Here is a 7,918-nt window from a genome sequence, read left to right as displayed (position 1 = left end):
TCTCCCTCCTGTACCCCCAACCCCTGCTCATGCCCGGTGTCTCCCTCCTGTACCCCCCACCCCCCGCTCATGCCCAGTAACTGCCCTGTTCCCCCCACCCCCGCTTATGCTCCGTGTCTCCCTTGTGTTACCCCCGCCCTTGCTCATGTCCTGTGTCTCCCCTGTTCCCCCCACCCCCCACTCAAGCGCCATGTCTCCACTGTTCCCCCACCCCCCGCTCATGCCCGTGTCTCCACTGTTCCCCCCACCCCCGCTCATGCCCTGTGTCTCCCTACTGTTCCCCCTACCCCCTGCTCATGGTCCGTGTCTCCCTCCTGTAACCCCCCACTCCCCGCTCATGGCCCGTGTCTGCCCTGTTCCCCCACCCCCTGCTCATGCCCCGTGTCGCCCTCGTGTTCCCCCACCCCTCGCTCATGCCCCGTGTCTTCCTCGTGTACCCCCATCCCCCACTCATGCCCCATGTCTTCCTTGTGTACCCCCCAACACCTGCTCATGCCCCTTGTCTCCCTACTGTTCCCCCCACCATCTGCTCATGGTTGTGTCTTCCTCGTGTTCTCCCCATCCCCCGCTCATGTCCCGTGTGTCTCCTGTTGCACCCCACCCCCCGCTCATGCCCCATGTCTCTCTCTTGTTCCCCCACCCTCCGCTCATGCCCCGTGTCTCCCTCCTGTACGCCCCACCCCCCGCTCATGCCCCATGTCTACCTCCATCCTGTACCCCCGCCACCCGCTTATGCCCAGTATCTGCCCTGTTCCCCTCACCCCCCGCTCATGCCCCGTGTGTCTCCTGTGACACCCACCCCCCGCTCATGCCCCGTGTGTCCCTCATGTTCCCTCCACCCCCCGCTCATACCCTGTGTTTCCCTCGTGTTACCCCCACCCTCTGCTCATGCCCCGTGTTTCCCTCGTGCCTCGTGATTCCCTCCACCCCCCGCTCATGCCTTGTGTCTTCCTCGTGTTCTCCCCATCCCCCGCTCCTGTCCCGTGTGTCTCCTGTTGCACCCCACCCCCCGCTCATGCCCCGTGTGTCCCTCATGTTCCCTCCACCCCCCGCTCATACCCTGTGTTTCCATCGTGTTACCCCCACCCTCTGCTCATGCCCCGTGTTTCCCTCGTGTTACCCCCCACCACCCCACTCATGCCCCGTGTCTCCATCGTGTTCCCCCCACCACCAGCTCATGCCCCGTGTCTCCCTTGTTTCCCCCACCCCCCACTCAAGCCCCGTGTCTCCCCTGTTCCCTCCCACTCCCCGCTCATGCCCCGTGTCTCTCTCCTTTTCGCCTACCACCCGCTCATCCCCCGTCTCTCCCTCATGTACCCCCCACCCCCCGCTCATGCCCCGTGTTTCCTCTGTTCCCCCCACCCCCTGCTCATGCCCCGTGTCTCCCCTGTTCCACCTCACCCCCCGCTCATGCCCCGTGTCTCCCTCATGTTACCCCCCCACCCCCGCTCATGCCCCGTGTCTCCCTCATGTTCCCCCACCCCCCGCTCATGCCCCGTGTCTCCCTCATGTTCCCCCCACCCCCCGCTCATGCCCTGTGTCTTCCTCATGTTCTCTCCATCCCCCGCTCCTGCCCCGTGTCTCCTGTTGCCCCCCACCCCCCGCCCATGCCCTGTGTGTCTCTTGTTGCCCCCCACCCCCCGCTCATGCCCCGTGTGTCCCTCGTGTTCCCCCCACCCCCCGCTCATACCCCATGTTTCCCTCGTGTTACCCCCCACCCCCTGCTCATGCCCCATGTGTCCCCTGTTGTCCCCCACCTCCCGCTCATGCCCAGTGTCTCCCTCGTGTTCCCCCACCCCCCGCTCATGCTCCGTGTTTCCCTCATGTTACCCCCCTAACCCGCGCTCATGCCCCGTGTCTCCCTCGTGTTCCCCCCACCCTCGCTCATGCCCTGTGTCTTCCTCATGTTCCCTTCACCCCCCGCTCATGCCCCGTGTGTCTCCTGTTGCCCCCCACCCTCCGCTCATGCCCTGTGTCTTCCTCGTGTACCCCCACCCCCTGCTATTGCCCTGTGTGTGTCCCTCTTGTTTCCCCCACCCCCGCTATTGCACCGTGTCTCTCTCTTGTTCCCCCCACCCCCCGCTCATGCCCCGTGTCTCCATCCTGTATCCCCCACCCCCCGCTCATGCCCCGTGTCTCCCTCCCTCCTGTACCCCTCGTCCCCCACTCACGCCCAGTATCTGCCCTGTTCCCCCCCACCCCCCGCTCATGCCCCGTGTCTCCCTCGTGCCTTGTGATTCCCTCCACCCCCCGCTCATGCCCCGTGTTTCCCTCATGTTACCCCCACCCCCTGCTCATGCCCTGTGTCTCCCTCCTGTTCCCCCTACACCCCACTCATGCCCCGTGTCTCTCTCTTGTCCCCCCACCCCCATCGCTGATGCCCTGTGTCTCCCTCCTGTACCCCCCACCCCCCGCTCATGCCCCGTGTCTCCCTCCTGTTGCCCCCCACCCCCGCTCATGCCTGTGTGTCACTCGTGTTCCCCCCACCCCCGCTCATGCCCCGTGTGTCTCCTGTTGCCCCCCACCCCCTGCTTATGCCCCGTGTCTCCTCGTGTTCCTCCACCCTCCGCTCATGCCCCGTGTTTCCTTCGGGTTACCCTCCACCCCCCGCTCATGCCCAGTGTCTCCCTCATGTTCCCCCCACCCCCCGCTCATGCCCTGTGTCTTCCTCGTGTACCCCCCATGCCCTGCTCATGCCCTGTGTGTCTCCTGTTGCCCCCCACCCTCTGCTCATGCCCTGTGTCTTCCTTGTGTATCCCCCCACCCCCGCCCCGTGTCTCTCCTGTTGCCCCCACCCACTGCTCATGCCCCGTGTCTCCCTCGTGTTTCCCCGTACCCCCCGCTCATGCCTCGTGTTTCCCTCGTGTTACCCCCCACCCCCCGCTCATGCCCCGTGTCTCCCTCCTGTTCCCCCCACCCCCCCATGCCCTGTGTCTCTCTCTTGTTCCCCCCACCACCCGCTGATGCCCCGTGTCTCCCTCCTTACCCCCCACCCCCTGCTCATGCCCCGTGTCTCCCTCCTGTACCCCCCACCCCCGCTCATGCCCAGTAGCTGCCCTGTTCCCCCCACCCCCCGCTCATGCTCCATGTCTCCCTTGTGTTACCCCCCACCCCCTGCTTATGCCCTGTGTCTCCCCTGTTGCCCCCGCTCAAGCCCCATGTCTCCACTGTTCCCCCCAGACCCCGCTCATGCCCTGTGTCTCCCTACTGTTCCCCTTCCCCCTGCTCCTGGTCCGTGTCTCCCTCCTGTACCCCCCACCCCCCGCTAATGCCCCGTGTCTGCCTTGTTCCCCCACCCCCTGCTCATGCCCCGTGTCTCCCTCGTGTTCCCCCACCCCCAGATCATGCCCCGTGTCTTCCTCGTGTACCCCCCACCCCCTGCTCATGCCGCGTGTCTTCCTTGTGTACCCCCCAACCCCCACTCATGCCCCGTGTCTCCCTACTGTTCCCCCCACCCCCTGCTCATGGCCCGTGTCACCCCTGTTCCCCCCACTCCCTGCTCATGCCCCGTGTCTCCCTCCTTTTCGCCTAGCACCTGCTCATCCCCCGTCTCTCCCTCATGTTCCCCCCACCCTCCGCTCATGCCCTGTGTCTCCCCGTTCCACCCCACCCCCCGCTCATGCCCTGTGTCTCCCTCATGTTCCCCCCACCCCCCACTCATGCCCTGTGTCTTCCTCATGTTCTCTCCACCCCCGCTAATGCCCCGTTTGTCTCCTGTTGCCCCCCATCCCCCGCTCATGCCCTGTGTCTCCCTCGTGTTCCCCTCACCCCCCGCTCATGCCCCGTGTGTCTCCTGTTGCCCCCCGCTCATGCCCCGTGTGTCCCTCGTGTTCCCCCCACCCCCCGCTCATGCCCCATGTTTCCCCTGTTCCCTCCCACCACCGCTCATGCCCACGTGTCTCTCCTGTTCCCCCCGACCCCCGCTCATGCCCATGTGTCTCCCCTGTTCCCCCCACCCCTTCCCATGCCCACGTGTCTCCCCTGTTCCCCTCCACCACCAGCTCATGGCCCTGTGTCTCCCTACTGTTCCCCCCACCCCCTGCTCATGGCCTGTGTCTCTCTCTTGTGCCCCCCAGCCCACCGCTCATGCCCTGTGTCTCCCTCCTTTTCCCCCTACCCCCCACTCATGCCCGTGTCTCCCTTGTTCCCCCAACCCCCGCTCAAGCCCTGTGTCTCCCCTGTTCCCCCAATTCCTGCTCATGCCCCGTGTCTCCCTCCTTTTTGCCTACCACCCGCTCATCCCCGTCTCTCCCTCCCGTTCCCCCCACCTCCGCTCATGCCCCGTGTTTCCTCTGTTCCCCCCACCCCTCGCTCATGCCCCGTGTCTCCCCTGTTCCACCCCACCCCCCGCTCATGCCCCGTGTCTCCCTCATGTTACCTCCCACCACTGCTCATGCCCCGTGTCTCCCTCATGTTCCCCCCACCCCCCGCTCATGCCCCGTGTCTCCCTCATGATCCCCCCACCCCCCGCTCATGCCCCGTGTCTTCCTCATGTTCTCTCCACCCCCGCTCATGCCCCGTGTGTCTCCTGTTGCCACCCAACCCCCGCTCATGCCCTGTGTCTCGCTCGTGTTCCCCCCACCCCCCGCTCATGCCCCGTGTCTTCCTCATGTACCCTCCACTCCCCGCTCATGCCCCGTGTGTCTCCTGTTGCCCCCTACCCTCTGCTCATGCCCTGTGTCTTCCTCGTGTACCCCCCACCCCCCTCATGCCCCGTGTGTCTCCCTCCTGTGCCCCCACCCCCCGCTCATGCCCCTTGTCTCTCTCTTGTTCCCCCCACCCCCGCTCATGCCCCGTGTCTCCCTCCTGTCCCCCCACCCCCCGCTCTTCCCCCGTGTCTCCCTCCCTCCTGTACCCCCCGCCCCCCACTCATGCCCAGTGTCTGCCCTGTTCCCCCCACCCCCCGCTCATGCCCCGTGTGTCTCCTGTTGCCCCCCACCCCCCGCTCATGCCCTGTGTCTCCCTCGTGCCTCGTGATTCCCTCCACCCCCCGCTCATGCCCCGTGTTTCCCTCATGTTACCCCCCACCCCCTGCTCATGCCCTGTGTTTCCCTCCTGTTCCCCCCACCCCCCGCTCATGCCCGTGTCTCTCTCTTGTTCCCCCCACCCCCATCGCTGATGCCCCGTGTCTCCCTCCTGTACCCCCATCCCCCGCTCATACCCAGTATCTGCCCTGTTCCCCACCCCCTGCTCATGCCTGTGTCTCCCTTGTGTTCTCCCCACCCCCCACTCATGCCCTCTGTATCTCCTGTTGCACCCCAGCCCCCGCTCATGCCCCGTGTCTCCCTCGTGTTCCCCCACCCCCGCTCATGCCGCGTGTGTCTCCTGTTGCTCCCCACCCCGCTCAAGGCCGTGAGTCCCTCGTGTTCCCCCCACCTCCTGCTCATGCCCTTTTTGTTTCCTGTTGCCCCGCACCCCCTGCTCATGCCCCGTGTCTCCCTCTCGTTCCCCCACCCCCGCTCATGCCCCGTGTTTCCCTCGGGTTACCATCCATCCCCTGCTCATACCCCGTGTCTCACTCGTGTTCTCCCCACCCCCAGATCATGCCCTGTGTCTCCCTCATGTTCCCCCCACCCCCCACTCATGCCCCGTGTCTCCCTCGTGTTTCCCCCACCCCCCGCTCATGCCCTGTGTCTTCCTAATGTATCCCCCACCCCCCGCTCATGCCCTGTGTGTCTCCCTCCTGTTCCCCCCACCCCCCGCTCATGCCCTGTGTCTCTCTCTTGTTCCCCCACCTTCCGCTCATGCCCTGTGTCTCACTCCTGTATCCCCCACCCCGCTCATGCCTTGTGTCTCGCTCCTGTACCCCCCACCCCTGCTCATGCCCAGTGTGTCTCCGGTTGCCCCCACCCCCTGCTCATGCCCCGTGTCTCCCTCGTGTTTCCCCCTACCACCCGCTCATGCCCCGTGTTTCCCTCGTGTTACCCTCCTCCCCCGCTCATGCCACGTGTCTCCCTCCTGTTCCCCCCACCCCCGCACATGCCCTGTGTCTCTCTCTTGTTACCCCCACCACCCGCTGATGCCCCGTGTCTCCCTCCTGTACCCCCAACCCCTGCTCATGCCCTGTGTCTCCCCCCTGTACCCCCCACCCCAGACTCATGCCCAGTATCTGCCCTGTTCCCCCCACCCCCGCTCATGCTCCTTATCTCCCTTGTGTTACCCCCACCCCTTGCTCATGTCCTGTGTCTCCCCTGTTCCCCCCACCCCCCGCTCAAGCCCCATGTCTCCACTGTTCCCCCACCCCCCGGCTCATGCCCGTGTCTCCACTGTTCCCCCCACCCCCGCTCATGCCCTGTGTCTCCCTACTGTTCCCCCTACCCCCTGCTCATGGTCCGTGTCTCCCTCCTGTAACCCCCCACTCCTCGCTCATGCCCCGTGTCTGCCCTGTTCCCCCACCCCCTGCTCATGCCCCATGTCTCCCTAGTGTTCCCCCCACCCCTCGCTCATGCCCCGTGTCTTCCTCGTGTACCCCCACCCCCCACTCATGCCCCGTGTCTTCCTTGTGTACCCCCCAACCCCTGCTCATGCCCCTTGTCTCCCCTGTTCCCCCCACCCGCTGCTCATGCCCCGTGTGTGCCCTGTTCCCCCCACCTCCGCTCATGCTCCGTGTCTACCTCCTTTTCCCCCCACCCTCCGCTCATCCTCCATGTCTCCCCTGATGCCCCCCGCTCATGCCCAGTGTCTCCCTCGTGTTTCACCCCACATCCCGCTCATGCCCCGTGTTTCCCTCCTGTTACACCCCGCTCATGCCCCGTGTCTCCCTCCTGTTCCTCCCATCCCCCGCTCATCCCTGTGTGTCCCTCGTGTTCCCCCAACCCCCGCTCATGCCCCATGTGTCTCCTGTTGCCCCCAACCCCCCGCTCATGCCCAGTGTCTCCCTCGTGTTCCCCCACCCCCTGCTCATGCTCCGTGTTTCCCTCGTGTTACCCCCAACCCCCGCTCATGCCCTGTGTCTCCCTCGTGTTCCCCCACCCCCGCTCATGCCCCTTGTCTTCCTCATGTACCCTCCACCACCCGCTAATGTCCCGTGTGTCTCCTGTTGCCCCCCACCCTCTGCTCATGCCTTGTGTCTTCCTCGTGTACCCCCCACCCCCTGCTCATGCCCCATGTGTCTCCCTCCTGTTCCCCCCACCCCCGCTCATGCCCCATGTCTCTCTCTTGTTCCCCCTCCCTCCGCTCATGCCTCGTGTCTCCCTCCTGTACGCCCCACCCCCCGCTCATGCCCCATGTCTCCCTCCCTCCTGAACCCCCCCACCCGCTCATGCCCAGTATCTGCCCTGTTCCCCCCACCCCCCGCTCATGCCTCATGTGTCTCCTGTGACACCCACCCCCCGCACATGCCCCGTGTCTCCCTCGTGCCTTGTGATTCCCTCCACCCCCCGCTCATGCCCCGTGTTTCCCTCATGTTACCCCCCACCACCTGCTCATGCCCTGTGTCTCCCTCCTGTTCCCCCCAACCCCCCACTCATGCCCCGTGTCTCTCTCTTATTCCCCCCACCCCCATCGCTGATGCCCCGTGTCTCCCTCCTGTACCCCTCAACCCCTGCTCATGCCCCGTGTCTCCCTCCTGTACCCCCCACCCCCTGCTCATGCCCAGTATCTGCCCTGTTCCCCCCCACCCCCTGCTCATGCCCGTGTCTCCCTTGTGTTCCCCCACCCCCGTTCATGCCCTGCGTCTTCCTCGTGTTCTCCCCACCCCCCGCTCATGCCCTTGTCTCCTGCTGCACCCCAGCCCCGCTCATGCCCCGTGTCTCCCTCGTGTTCCCCCACCCCGCTCTTGCCCCATGTTACCCTCCACCCCCCGCTCATGCCCCGTGTCTCCATCGTGTTCCCCCCACCCCCGCTCATGCCCGTGTGTCCCTTGTGTTCCCCCCACCCCCTGCTCATGCACCGTGTGTTTCCTGTTGCCCCCCACCCC

This window comes from Ambystoma mexicanum, chromosome 5q (assembly GCF_040938575.1).
Source record: "Ambystoma mexicanum isolate Mex_15411 chromosome 5q, UKY_AmexF1_1, whole genome shotgun sequence".
NCBI classification, from domain to species: Eukaryota; Metazoa; Chordata; class Amphibia; order Caudata; family Ambystomatidae; genus Ambystoma; species Ambystoma mexicanum.
This window is presented reverse-complemented; position numbering follows the sequence as displayed.